This window comes from Grammomys surdaster, unplaced genomic scaffold (assembly GCF_004785775.1).
Source record: "Grammomys surdaster isolate TR1022 unplaced genomic scaffold, NIH_TR_1.0 126187, whole genome shotgun sequence".
NCBI lineage: Eukaryota > Metazoa > Chordata > Mammalia > Rodentia > Muridae > Grammomys > Grammomys surdaster.
This window is the reverse complement of record NW_021620993.1, coordinates 7,274,506-7,289,859: the sequence shown is the minus strand read 5'-3', so window position 1 is coordinate 7,289,859 and position 15,354 is coordinate 7,274,506. Positions and strand designations below refer to the sequence as shown.

At 43.8% G+C, this 15,354-nt stretch overlaps 1 non-coding gene across 1 annotated transcript; it reads right to left on the bottom strand.

The window, feature by feature from the left end:
- Positions 1-2,657: 2,657 nt before the first annotated feature.
- On the bottom strand, positions 2,658-2,721 carry LOC114613119. Its single transcript, XR_003710136.1, has one exon. It is a non-coding gene; the product is annotated as a U7 small nuclear RNA (small nuclear RNA).
- Between the last annotated feature and the right edge of the window lie 12,633 nt (positions 2,722-15,354).

Genomic DNA, 15,354 nt, shown 5'->3' with positions numbered 1-15,354 from the left:
TTTAATCCCAGCACTCGGGAGGCAGAGGCAGGCGGATTTCTGAGTTCAAGGCCAGCCTGGTCTACAGAGTGAGTTCCAGGACAGCCCGGGCTATACAGAGAAACCCTGTCTCGAAAAACAAAAAAACAAAACAAAACAAAAAAAAATAAAAAACAGTCCTGGAAATGTAAGGGTCAGGAGGATAGGGTCCCCTGGTCTACAGGGCTATAGGAGTGGGAGTCCAGCTGCATGAGTGCACCATTGAGTTACTGTTCGTGAAGACTCCACACTGAGAGTTCCCTCTTTGCCCTTAAGACAAGGCGGCCTGAGGTCAGGCATAGTCACCTTGCAGACAGTGTTGTTATAGAGTTTAGTTTGGGGCTTCTGTGAGTGGACCTCAAGGTCCACAGTCCTGTGTGGGGTGGTCTCAGGGTCCACAGTCCTGTGTGGGGTGGTCTCAGGGTCCACAGTCCTCTGTGGGGTGGTCTCAGGGTCCACAGTCCTGTGTGGGGTGGTTTCAGGGTCCACAGTCCTCTGTGGGGTGGTCTCAGGGTCCACAGTCCTTTGTTAGATGCATGATACCATCCTTCAATTCTTAAAACATTAGCAACTCTAAAACTGTGGGTGGGGGTTCTGCTGGGGCCACTTCAAGCCAGTAAGTCCCCCACAGCTACCACAGCCCGGATCACATGCTTCTAGTTGTTTACACACACTTCTTTCGACAAGGCACAGCTCCCAGAAAGTGAGCTAGAGCAGAGTGAAGCTCTCCAGATCGCAGCCCAGGTGGGGTTTCAGCAAGGGAGTTAAATGTGGTCAGAGGCTAAGGGTAGAGCACCTCTTCTCCAGTACCAAGCCCCAAGCACTGGAGTGATACCACCTAAATTGGAACAAAGAAAATAGGCTTTGGGGCTGGAGAGATGGTTCAGTAGTTAAGAGCACTGACTGCTCTTCCAGAGGTCCTGAGTTCAATTCCCAGCAACCACATGGTGGCTCACAACCATCTGTAAGGGGATCCGATGGCCTCTTCTGGTATGTCTCAAGATAGTGACAGTGTACTTAGATAAAAAACAAATAAATCTTTTTTTTTGGGGGGGGGTGGTTTTTCGAGACAGGGTCTCTCTGTGTAGCCCTGGCTGTCCTGGAACTCACTCTTTAGACCAGGCTGGCCTCGAACTCAGAAATCCATCTGCCTCTGCCTCCCAAGTGCTAGGATTAAAGGCGTGCGCCACCACCGCCTGGCACAAATAAATCTTAAAAAAATAAATAAATAAATAAATAGGAAAAAGAAAATAGGTTTTGGGGGTTTGGGGGCTAGTGGATAGCTCAGCTGGTAAAAGCTGTTGCCAATAAGGCTGTTGGACATGAGTGTGATCACCAAAACCCACATGGTGGAAGGAGGAAGGAATTGATCCCACATACACCATAGTGTGCACACACTTGCACACATACTTACACACACACACACACAAATCTTAAAATGTGGAAGTAGCAGCAGCCAGCATCAAACTAATAAAACAGAAAAGAAATAGGTTTGTGTGTCTCCTGAGAACACAGCAGTAAACAAGATTTTCTTTGATTTACAAGAAAGGGGTTCAGAAGAACCCTGGTTTATAAATTTTGCCAGTGGGCTTAATCACTGAGATGATTGTTACTAATAAATGTTTGAGAGCTGGAAGTGCTGGCTCGGTGATTAAGAGTACTTGCTGTTATTGGAGAGGATCTAGGTTAAATTCCCAGCACCTACATGGAAGCTCACAACTATCTGTAACTCGAGTCCTAGGGAATCCAATGCCTTCTGGTCTCTGCAGGACCCAGGCATGTATATGATACACATACATAAATGCAGAAAACACACACATACACATAAATACACTGTTTAAGCTTTAAAAAGGAAAGAAAGAAATATTTGAACTCAGATGACAAGATGGCTTGCTTAGTAGTAAAGGCACCTTCTGCCAAAGCTGACACCCAAGTTTTCTAAGACCCAACAGTGGGAGGAAGGGACGGACCCCTCCCTGCAAGTTGTCCTGACCTCCAAACATCACCACCATGCTGTACACACACTAAATACAAGGTAATAAAGATTTTTAATATCTATGATTTTAAAATTACAATCTAGGAATAAACAGGAACTTCTTTGATGTGAAACACTTTAACATTATAGTTAACTTACGAGTTTTTTCACCACCAAGGTGAAGAACAAGACAAGGATTTTCTCTCCTTCCACTCCTTTTTGCCCTATATGGGAAGTCATAGTAAATGCAATATAACAACAAAAAGAAATAATAAAAAGGTACAAAGCTTGAAAGGAAGGAGAGATACCATCTGTGCTCACAGGTGACATAAGTATCTCTAGAAAATCCAAAGAACTGGCAGACAAGCTGTTCCTAAGAAGACATTGCAGAGAATGCTGCAGGCTATAAGGCTAATAATATATGCCAAGGACCAGCCTCGGCTTGGGGAGGGGGAACAACTCGAAGTCAGTGAGGTAGGGTGCAAGCTGACAGCTCTGTGTTCTGCTTGACACAGCTCTCCAGAGATCTCCAGGCAGCTCTGTAGATAGCTCTGGGCTCTGTAATCTGCTCAAGACAGCTCTCTGCTTGAGACAGTTCTCTCATGCTAGAAAAAAATTCTTGGATTTTCTGACCAAAGTTAGAAATCTTGCCAGAAAAAAAAATCTTGGATTTTCTGAACAAAATCACAAATCCTGCTAGAAAAGTTCTAAAAGAGCTGTGTTCACTCTCCAAGCAGTTCTCTCTGGGTAGCGCCCCCTCTCTCTCTCTCTCTCTCTCTCTCTCTCTCTCTCTCTCTCTCTCTCTCTCTCTCTCCAAAAGCCCAGTCTTTTATTTACATATCAAGTCATTTACTATAGGTTCCCTTTTGATTATCCCAGGAATCAGCATTTTATGATCAAAGCCCCTTGATTCCTAGGAAAAGACAGCAAGTGCAATTTTTTTAACATTGAAAATTAATTCAGAGATCTGCCTGCCTTTGTAAGCACAGACAATAAACTAGCTGGGTGGGATCCCCTTCTGATACCATTCCCACCATGCCTGGACTTAAAGTTGCTGTGTCAGGCTGACCTTGAACTCAGGAATCTGCCTGCCTTTGTATTTTTTTTTTTTTTTTGGGTTTGGTTTGGTTTTTTGAGACAGGGTTTCTCTGTGTAGCCCTGGCTGTCCTGGAACTCACTCTGTAGACCAGGCTAGCCTCGAACTCTTGAACTCAGAAATCTGCCTGCCTTTGCCTCCCAAGTGCTGGGATTAAAGGCGTGCGCCACCACTGCCCCGCTACCTTTTAGGTCCATGAAGCCCCTCATACAATTCATATTGCATGCTTATATTTTGCATAGTTGAGAAATCATACATTCTTGAACTCATGTTCAAGTTCAGAGTTCTTTCCCACAACCTTAAGGGCTGTCCTGAAAGTCACAGTGTTTACCATTTTTTTGCTGAGGAACACAGATACACCTTCAACTTCCAGACTTGTGCTATTTTTAATTATCATGGAGTCATTAACCTTGGCAGGGGGAATATTTCCAGAAGGAGGAACATAAAGTAAATTATGTCCGTTATTATACAAACAAGCCTTACACTCACAGTAACCATAAACAGTCTTGGGGACCCACACCCTGTTGACTCTGTGCCAGGGGTGAGAACCATGCTACACAGTCCCTTCCATGGCCATGTAGTACTTGACAAATATACAAAACTCAGTTGCTTCCCAGTACACTCAAAGTAAGCCAGTAGAAAAATGGGACATAAGACATAGATTTAACAAAGTGCATACAAAAGTCTGATGAACAAAATCAAATAGCTAACAACATTGTCCATGTTTGTGGATAGGATGATTCAGTGCTGAGATGTGAGAGTCCTTCCAACATGACCTATAGACTCATAACCATCCCAAAGTTCTAGTAAGTTGTTTATGGATATAGACAGACTGATCCCTAATGTTTACATGGAGAGACGAAAAAGACAGAATAGCCAAACCAGCACTGAAGTAAGGGGTTACACCTTGAGAACTGAGATTCTTTGGTCTTCAGACTCAAAACAAGGGGGGGGGGTGCCAAGATGGCTCAGTGGGTAATGGTACCTGCCACCAAGCATGACAACCTGAGTTCTATCCCTGGACCCGCATCCTAGAAAGAGACAACCAAGAAACAAATGAAAGTTGCCCACTGACTTCCACATTCAAGCTACACACATACATATAAATAAATGCAAAACAAAGTCTTCTTACACTGAGTCAGCTTCGTCTTGTGAGAAGACAGGCACATACTTCATGTAATAGACAAATAGATCAGTGCAAGAATAGGGCCCACGAATGGAACAAGAAATACCGTAAACAGATATTTTTTAAGGTGGGTTTCATTATGTTGCCCAGACCAATCTTGAACTCCTGAGTCAGCCTTTGTCCTCCCAAGTAGCTGGGACTGCAGGTATGTTGCCCCTGTTTCCAGTGGAGAAACTGATCTTTGACAAAAGAACAAAGACGATACAGTGTCTTGGTACAGAAAAACTATGCAGTAACATGAAAAAATTAGACTCATATATTACACACCTCACAAAAATTAATATATCATGGAATAAAATATAAAGTATAAAACCAAACATGGAACTCCACAGAGGGTGGGGGCTAAATGAAAGGCTAGTGAGATGGCTCAGTAAATAAAGGCAATGTTTGCCGTGATCGACAACCTGAGTTTAATATCTGGGATGCACAGAGTAGAAGAAGAGACCTGACTCCAGCAATAGTCATCTAACATGAGCATGCATGTGCACACACAGATCATCTTCTTAATGTATAGAGGACATGGGTTAGTGACTACTTATAGAGACAAGTTTGATGCCGACCCAGATTACATCCAAGACAGAAAGGTAAGAGAGAGAATGCCAAAGGCATGATTCATGAAAGAAACCACCGATACAACGGACTTAATGAAAATTACAAAAATGTATGTCTGGGAAAGATGACGTCAGAGAAGGAGATGAGCCAACACACTGAAAGAAAATATTTGCATGCGACACATCTGTTATACATAGAACTTTGCATGCGACACATCTGATACACATAGAACTTTAGGTGCGCGGTTGGAGATGGGTTTCTGTGTAGCCCTGGCTGTCATGGAAATTACTCTATAGACTAGGCTAGCCTCAAACCAGAGATACACTTGCCTTGCCTCCCAAGTACTGAGAACTAAAGGCATGCACCACCACTGCCAGGCCAGAACTTACCACTTCACTACGTAACCCAGGCTGTCCTGAAACTTTTTCTTTCCGTAAGAAAAAATTTTTTTAGATATATTAATTTATTTAGGAGACAAGAGTCTCACCATTGTAGTTCTGATTTGCCTGAAGTTTACTCTGTAGACCAAGCTGGCCTCAAATTCCCAGAGATCCACCTGCCTTTACCTCTTCTTCTTCTTTCTCCCTTCTTCTTTCTTCTTCTTCTTTTTTTTTTTAAATATTTATTTATTTATTTTATTGATGAGTACACTGTAGCTGTCTTCAGACACACCAGAAGAGGGCATCCAATCTCATTACGGATGGTTGTGAGCCACCATGTGGTTGCTGGGATTTGAACTCAGGACCTCTGGAAGAGCAGTCAGTGCTCTTAACCGCTGAGCCATCTCTCCAGCCCCTCTTCTTCTTCTTTTAAAGACTTATTTATTTCATATATGTGAGTACACTGTCACTCTTCAGACACACCAGAAGAGGGCATCAGATCCCATTACAGATGGTTGTGAGCCACCATGTGGTTGCTGGGAATTGAACTCAGGACCTCTGGAAGAGCAGTCAGTGTTCTTAACCACTGAACCATCTCTCCAGCTCTGCTGCCTCTACCTCTTGAGGGCTGGTAAAGTCCTGCATCACTACATTTGGCCATATATGTTAATTTTATGTGCATGAATATTTTGCAAGCAGGTATGTGTGTGTTCCATGTGTGTGCCTGGTATCCACAGAGGTCAAAAGAGGGGGTCAAAGATTCCCCTGGAACTGGAGTTACTGATGGTTATGAGCCACCTTGTGGGTGCTGGGAACTGAACCTGGGTTCTCTGCAAGAGCAACAAGTGCTCCTAAAGACTGAACCATCTTTCCAGCCCGTGTTGGAACTTTGAATTCTCCTGCCCTATCCTGAACGCCAGCACACCTGACCTAATAACTTACAATACTGGTTTTTTAAAATTTTGTGTTTGTTGAGATATGCTCTCTACTGCTCAGACGGGTCTTGAACTCACAGCAGCAGTCCTCCTACTTTAGTCTCCTAAGAACTAGGATCAGGGTATGAACACTAAACCTAGATCATTTATACAAGTGTTATACATCACTAAGCTATACCCTAAGCTATACTTGTTACAGTAACTTTTTTTTTAAAGATTTATTTATTTTATTTATGAGTACACTATAGCTGTCTTCAGACACACCAGAAGAGGGCATCAAATCTCATTATGGGTGGTTGTGAGCCACCATGTGGTTGCTGGGATTTAAACTCAGGACCTCTGGAAGAGCAGTCAGTGCTCTTAACCGCTGAGCCATCTCTCCAGCCTGTTACAGTAACTTTTATTTGCCTGTTGTAATTGTCATGGTCATCTCTGAGGCTTACTGCCTCAGGCTGTTAACCTAGACCTAGTCCTGGGAGCTTCTAGCCTCCATAAAATCTTATCTCAGTCAGAATATTTTCAGCTTCTGAGACTTACTGCTGAATAAGCTCACCTGTCCTTGTTCTTTCTAAACTCTGGCTGGCTGGTTCAATCTGGCTTCTCTGACTTTTGGTCTGTGTGGCCTCATGCTAACTCTAGCAATCTGTTCTAATCTTTTGGCTCTTTCTCATTCACTGGCTGTTTTCACCTGTGTCCATCTTATTCTCTTTTAAGCCTCTCTCTGTAAAACTCTCCTAGTAAAACTGCCTCCTTCCTTTTCTCTTTCTGTGCTGTTCCTCTTAAGTAGCTTATTTTCCCTCTCTTCTCTGAGAGTTGGGAAGATTCTGTTAAATCTTTCTGATTTGTCACTTTGTCTGCCACTCAATAAGACATTGCTTTCAAACATGGGTGCTTCCTTCTAACGTACCTCCATTGTTTGGGATTAAAGGTCTGTACTAAGAGCGCGTCTGTATTCCAGCCAGAAAGATTCAAAGTGTATGCTAGGGGGCTGGAGAGATAGCTCAGTGGTTAAGAGCACTGGCTGTTCTTTCATAGGTCCTGAGTTCAATTCCCAGCAACCACATGGTGGCTCGCAACCATCTGGGATCTGATGCCCTCTACTGGTGTATCTCAAGACAGGGACAACGTATTCATAGGCATAAAACAATTTTTTTAAAGTGTGTGCTAAGGGCTGAGCCACACCACAACTAAAAACAGGTTTGTTTGGTTTTTTAGTAAATAACATAATCTTGGGGTTCACAGTGTGATCAAATATCCTGCAACATATACTCTTAAAACTTAACCCATTTTAAAAATAAGCTAAAATAATAAAAACAAAAACAAAAAACAACCTCTCCAAAGTGTGGCTTAGTGTCAGGGTGCTCACTCAGATTCAAAGGGCCTGGCTTCTGACCCCAGCACTCGCCTTCAATCAGAAGGTAAAGGCAGGAGAATCTCAGTGAGTTCCAAACCAGCATTGTGTATGTAATGAGACCCTGTCTCAAATAAAAAGCAAAACAAAATTAGAGCCGTTTGTGGTGCTGTACACCTGTACCCAATACTTGGGAAAGAGAGGAAGGATGTGGAATTTAAGGCCTCCTAGAACTGATTATGAGTTCAATGCCAGGCGATGCTAAATGAGATCCTTCCTCTCTCTCAAAAAAAGAAAAAAAAAAAGAAAAAAGAAAAAAATGGAGGAGGAAGACGAAGAAGAGGAGGAGAAACGGTGGAAATGGCTCAGTGGTTGTCGCCAAAGTATGAGAGTCTTGAGTTTGGAGCCCTTATACCCACATAAAGCCAAGCTCAATGGCACAAGCTTGTAATCCCAGCACTGGAGCTCACTCACCAGGGTGCCAGCCAGTGTGGCCAAATTGGTGAGCTCCAGGTTAGCTTTAAATAAATAACACACATACACAAAGGGAAATTTTGCCATGTTCCTACCATATGATTCAGTAAGTATGTTCCTCAGTATTTCTACAAAGTTGTTGAAAGCATACGTCTGCCCACCTAGCTACACATGGATGTTTATGGCAGCTTTATTCAAATTTACCAAAACTAATAGTGCCAAGCTGGGGAGCTGGGGACCGAGCCTCACAGGCAGGCTTTTGGAGGACATTCTAGATCTGTTATAGTTTATAACATCTGCCTTCCACATGAGTCACCAGGAAAGGGAAGCTTGAGATAGACATATCAAAAATAAATATTAGGGCTGGGATTGTAGCCTGATGGTCATGTCTTGGCCTAGCACGAGCAAGCCCCTCCATTGACACACACAAAATCAAAATGAATATTTTTGGTTTTTTTTTTTTTAAGTTTAATTGTATACCTGTTTTGCCTGGATGTGTGCTTGGTGCCTGTGAGGCCAGAAGAGGCACCAGATATACTGGAACTCAAGTTAGTTACAGTTGTAAGCCACCATGTGGGTGCTGGGAACTGATTCTGGGCCCCTGGAAGCTCTTAACCATTGAGCTACCTCTCCAGCTCTAAAGTGAATCATTTTATATCTGTAAACATTTAAAATGAGTCTTACACTACAGAGACACTTCTTCTGTGTTGTTTCTGGTACCCAGAGTTAAACCCAGGCTTTATTTCTGGCCTTATACCAAGCACTCTTAGCACTGAGCCAACACCCCAAGCACCTGTTTGGTATACATCAAGCTACCCAATGGGAAAGAAGGGCTAAACTTGGTATTACAGTTTTATGTTAACAGTGTGAGGGACTCAAGCAAGCCAGCTGCAATTATATTTGCTACAGTCTCTCCTGTGTCCTTAATACTGTTCAAACCTTGCAACATAAGCAATGTTGTCTCCTTACAGCCTCCTGCTTTCTAATAACAGCTTTTGCATGACTTTTAACATTTTTATACGAGTTTATTTCAGTGTGTGTGTGTACATGGGTGCAGGTGTCCTCAGAGGCCAGAGCTGTTCCATCCTCAGGAGCTAGAGCTATCGGTGGTTGTGAACTCCCTGATGTAAGTGCTAGGAGTCAGTCACATTTGGGTTCTCTGGAAGAGCAGCACGCACACTTCATAACCCCAGCTCCTTGTGTCATTTTTAAATTTATACTTTATTTATGTGTAGGAGTATTTTGTCTGCACTCATGTATGCCTGCAGAAGTTGGAAGAGGGTGTCAGATCCCCTGGAACTATAGTTATGGATGGCTGTGAACTACCATTAAGTACCTTGAACCAACTCAGGTTCTCTGCAAGAGCAACAAGTGTTCTTAACTGCTGAGCTATGTCTCCTGCCCCATAATTACTTTTTTGGCTGTTTATTTTGTCTTGTATTTTTTGAGATAGGATTTCTTTGTATCTCCTTGGCTATCCTAGAATTCATTCTATATACCAGGCTGGCCTTGAACTCAGAGATCTGCCTATCTCTGCCTTCCAATGGTGAGATTAAAGGCATGTGCCACCACCACCCAGACCATAATAGCTTTTAACATAAGGATTTTTCTCTCTTGGTATCCAATGTTTTGAAATGATCTTTATTTATGAGCTAGCCAATAGTCATTCTACATGAGTTCTGTACAGTAAGATCTTTAGGGTTATTTTGTTGTACAGCTTCAAAGAGTGGGGTTCCTAATGCAAAGGGATATTTTAAAGATTGTTGACAATTTTGTGGGGATTGTTTTTGTTTTTTGTTGTTTTTGAGACAGAGTCTTATGCAGTAACCCTGGCTGGTCTCAGACTTGCTATAGCTGAACGTCTCTTGCGCCTTCCAAGTGCTATTGTAGGTGTCACACCACAGCCAGTTTACCTTGGTGCTGGAGTAGAGCACTGGGCTTCATGCATATTAGGCAAGCACTCTGTCAACTGAGCTAGATCCCTAGCCCATGCTTTTCGTTGGTATTTTTACTTTTTTTTTTTTCCAAAGAGGGGATGTAGTCTTCAAAACAGTGGGAGGAATTTTGAGTTTTGAGGATGAGGGTTGGCCCAAGATGAAGGAAAAAAGGAGGGAAGCTAATAAAGTGGAAGGCAGCAGGGAGAGGAAGACTGCCAGCCACCAGGGGGCAGTCAGGGACGTGTTCTCTGGGGCTGGAATCATGGAAGGCCTGAAGCAGTAGGTGTATCTGTGTTAAAAGACCAACCCTCTGTTGCTTTGAACCTGTGTCCACATCTGAATACATACTGATTTAGAACAAAGTAAAGGAAAAGGTCTAGATTCCAAGTCTGAGCTGATGCTGGAGGAGGAAGGGCTTATGTTTAAGGGAAGGGAATTCTTTTTTTTTAAATTTTTATTTATTATATGTAAGTACACTGTAGCTGTCTTCAGACATCCTACAAGAGGGTATCAGATATCATTACAGATGGTTGTGAGCCACCATGTGGTTGCTGGGATTTGAAATCATGACCTCTGGAAGAGCAGTCAGTGCTCTTAACCACTGAGCCATCTCACCAGCCCAGGAAGGGAATTCTACAAAAGAAAATTTTAGAAAAGAAAGGAGCCCCTAAAGTTCCTTGTTACTGCTGGGGTTGATCCTTGTGGGATGATGGGCCAATGCATTCTGGTTTCAGTTATTAGTGAGAAGAGTGATCTCCTTGTGGGGGTGGGGGGAATTGGAGGGCAGAGTCCAGGCCCTTGTCCACAAGGGACAAGGATGATCTATTTGGAGTTCCCGTTCCCAGATGCCTTTTACAGCTTAAAGCATTTAAGATGTTCCCAAGACCTGGAAGGGAAGGAATCCTGGGAAGGGTCCCAGGTAGTGGGAATGTCTACCCATCCCGGGCTTCCACCTCTTCCCTGCTTGGTGTTTTTCTCTGGCTCCAGCCCCAGCTTTGCAAGGAGATTCCGAGTGAGAATTGTTAGTGAGACACAGATGGAGTTAAAGACCAAGTTAGGTTTTTTTATCTTGTGTTCATCCTGGCATGCAGTTTCATTGAGTGCTTACTCAACCATGTTTCTTTTCAGCCTGTTAACTGGCTAACTTCTTCCAGAGGCTCCTATGCAGTCTGACAAGGCTTTTTCCCAATAGAATGAAGGGGTCTGTCACTTTGATGTCAGTTGGTATTTGTACTTCAGGGGCAATTTTGTCCTCACTAAGCCCCTCTGTTACTGTCACACCCATCTCTATGTGAGGTCTTTCTCAGACCTCAGCTTTTGCCAGAACATTAGAGCACTTGGTTTTCCTCATCCTCCATTATGTTCTCTCTTGTATTAAAGACATTTATTTATGCATATGTCCCATCTCCTATAACTATATGCTGAATATATGTACATAATTATATATGTAATTGTTATACATAGTATATATAACATAATTATACATGTAACTAAACATATAAAAACACATGTATATAATTGTTTTATGTATGTAAAATCTCCTAAGGCAAGAATTAGATCTTTTTTAGCATACAGAAGCCATTCAGAAAGAACAGATGTTGAATGGATTAGTGGCTGTAAAGTGTCAAGAACTATTCTAGGTAATGGGAAAACAGAGACAAATTATGTTTTTAAACTTAAAATTTTTACTTCATTTATATGGACCTTCTGTCTGCTTGTATCTGTGTACTAAATAAATGCCTGATGCCTTTGGAGGTCAGAGGAGGACACAGAATGCTGGGTGCTGGGAATACACGTCCTTTGGAAGCAGTCAGTGCCCTTCAGCATTGCACCATCTCCCCAGCCCTCAAGATGAGCTTCTTCACACCCCATTTTCAAAGAAACTTGGTTTTATATGGGGAGTCATAAAAAGACAGTGTACAGACTGGAGATGTAATTTGGTGTTAGGCTGCTTGTCCATCTGAGCCCGAGTATCACAAGGGGATAAAGGGCTATAAACCATGCAGAACTGGGAAGTGTACGGAGGTGACACACTGGGTGCCACAGTCAGACAGCTCAGCTCTGAGCCCTCACCTGGCCCTTCACAGCTTCGGACTTCTCTGAACCTTTGAATAGAATACTTTCCTCATGGGGCACAGTGCCTGGCACACAGCAAGCATGCCAGCTGTCTTACAGTAAAAGTGGGGGCAGGGAAAACTGTAGACAGCAACAATCAGATTTGGGCCTCTGGAGTTTCTCAGGCAGATAAAGAGATAAGAACTTTACAAGCAGAGGAAGCAGCTTACACAAGCAAATTAAACAACGCTGTGAAGTTAAAGGGCTCAGGACTTCAACCCTAGTACTCCAGTACCTGTACACAGGGAATTCAAGCCAGCAAGAGCTACTTGGTGGGACCTGTTCCCCCAACCCCCCAACTCTACCACACTCACTCCCCCCCCACACCAAAGGTAAAGTGTTTCCTGCAAAATCTTGGGCTGGATCTGTAGGATCCACAGTGGAAAGTCAAACTCTAAAGAGCTGCCCTGTAAACTGGGTGTGCTGTGCTTTAATCCTAGCACTCAGGATACAGAAGGTAGATCTGTGAGTTCGAGGCCAGCCTGTTTTACAGAGTGAGTTCCAGGACAGCCAGGGCTACACAGAGAAACCCTGTCTCAAAAAATAGGGTAGAAACTGAACTGGTTAGGCAGCCCTGGGAGTAAGCACATTGGACCTCCTTGTGTAGACAGATTTCCTTAGCACAGCCTTGCTAGAGGAACCAGCACAGCAGACCAGGAACCTAAAGCCTGCCAGCAGGAGGCTAAACCCTCTAAACCAGGATTAGGTCTCGCAAACCAGAAGCTGCACTTATAGTAAAATGGCAGCTGAAGGCCAACTCCAGCCCGACCTCAGAATGACTTGACTTTATTCAATTATATTTACAACTAAGTGTTCTACTTTCTTTGAACACAGCCCAAGCAAGCTGGCCTTGAACTCCCTGTGTGGCTGAGGCTGGCCTTAAACTCCTGATCTTCCTGCCTCTACCTCCCGGGAAGTGCTAGGATTATAAAAGTGTACAATGCCCAACCTGCAGTTTTAAATAGTCAAAACAAATTCTTCCTCTATTGTCGGGCCCGACACTCTGACAAAAATGCTTACCTGTTGACACTGCACAGAAATTGTTTGCCAGTCCTGTTATTGCTCACTCTCTCATTACAATGAAGGGGTTTGAGCAAAGACAGTTGAGGTAAACTGAAAGGAGTTTTGAGTGTTTCCTAGTGTGCTTTTTACTAGGTATCAGCTACTTTGTTCTCCTAGCAGGCCTGGAAGAACTGCTTTTTTGTTACTGTTTTTGATGAGGAAACAGACCCACATCACTCTGAAAGAGATCCTGTAGGGTCTGAGCCAGGCTGTCTGTCTGCTGGGATAAGCATGAGCCAGGGCACAGTGATGATCACCTAGAGGAGAGAGAGTGCTTAGAGCAGCAACAGTTAAAGGTGGTTGTGGGAGGGAAGATGCAGACATTCAGATTGGGGTGGGGTGAGGTACTTCAAGTGAAAAGACATTCTGTGGGGCAGAGGAAAGAGGCACAAGCCTGGGGATAACTTAGGCTCTAAGCTTGAGAGCTCTATGTGGACACTCTAGCAGGACAAGACAGCTGGGGTAAAGTCGTAACAGTCCCACTGGAGGATGGCACGGAAGCAGCTCAGGTTGCACTGGTGGATTCCATTCTCACCGGCTTGCCGGTTTGGATCAAGCCTCTTGATTGTTAAAATAGTGCGTGCCTTATTCCGAGTGACTATGAATCGATATACGTGAAGGTTAGTTGGCACCTTTAGTGTGTCATTATTACTAATGGTTAGTGCATTTATTTGGAACAGCATATGACTGGAAAACATCATGAAAGCTGACACGTTTTTTTAAAAAAAAAAAAAGAGCTACAAGTATGGACTTGTGCTCAGGAAATACCAAGTAGGAAGCAAATCCAGCCTGGGAAACTCAGAGGTGAGCTACAGAGTTGTTGGGCGGGGGTGGGGCTGGGGGGCTGCTAAGAAACAGGAGGCCAGGGTAAGAGCAAGAGGGATTCATTCCCACAGGGAGCCTGCTTTTGTACCCTCCTGATACTATTCTTAAGTTACTACAGTCTTCCCTGGCAATCCTGTCACTCACTTTACAAACGTCAGGCCAGAGTCGCATAAAGCATCTTGACTGTGTTCTGAAACGGCTACAAACCCTCCTTGCTAGGCCTCCAGCTTTTACTTTGCTGATCAAATTTCACTACAGCTATGTTCATTTGGACCACAGGGTCTCCCTTACCTTCACAGGGTAATCTGCCATAGGTGAGTATAGGACCCCAATCTTGGTTTGTTCATGGCCCAGACCCTCCAGCAGTAGCTGGGCTAGCTCTATGGTGTACTTGCAGACAAATCTACCTTTACTTTAGTAAAGCCCAAGGAAGTTTGGGGTGGTCCCAGTCACCGTGGAGAGTCACTCTAAGCATCGAGTTTCCCTTACCCGCATCCTCTGCACTCTCTCACTCACCGGAAACAGGTCAACAGTAACAGAACCAATTTCATTGGTCATGCAGAAGATGAGGTAGAACCTTAGCTTATGATGGTGGTCTTTCAGCCTTCTCCATTGGCCTGCCAATAGGGAAACTGGCGTTTGGAAATTTGCTCAGGATTTGGCAGTTAAGGAGCAAAAGCATCATCCTTCACACATCATGACCTCCAAAGCTTGTCTCTGGCATGGAGGATACAGGCAGTTGGGGCAAGCAAAGGCATCTGCCTGCTTTGTTGTACACTTCCTGCCATAGGACAGTGATAGAAATACAGTCCCCACTTGCCCAAGGCAGCGCCAGAGGTGTCTAGGGCACAGAACTAAGAAAATCTTTGGAAGGACTCAGTCAACGTCATCAAGTCCTTGGCTCAAGGCCATGTCTGTACTTTAACACAAGTGTGATCAGTTGCACACCCTGTAATGGTCACAACCACATGTCTGTAAAAAGTGAACATGCTACATCAGCCTCTTTGCTAAGTCACATCAAATGGCCAACCCTCTACAGTCCACAGAGCCCAGCAAGTCACCCAAGAGCTCAGGTAAACGCATGGCTTGTTTTTAAAAATCTAACCAGAAGGCTCTGCCTGTAAGTCAGGGCAGCAACACAGTCAGTACTGATGTGGAGGTAAGCAAAGCTGTGCTTCGTCCCTTCTGGTCTGTCTCTTTCTCTTCATCACTGATTGTTTCTTTTTTTTTCCTATTTGGAGATGAAAGACTATTTCTATTCATTTTGAGATTTCTCAAGATCCTTGGAGTGCTGTAAGCTTGCCAGTCCCTCTGGCGATTGGTGTTTGTTCCCATTAATCCTCTGTGGGGCTGGGAGATAGCTCAGTCAGTAAAGTGCTTGCCTTGAAAACATAACCTGAGTGTGAGCCCCAGAACAAACCCATGCTTAAAAAGAAAACAATGCCAAG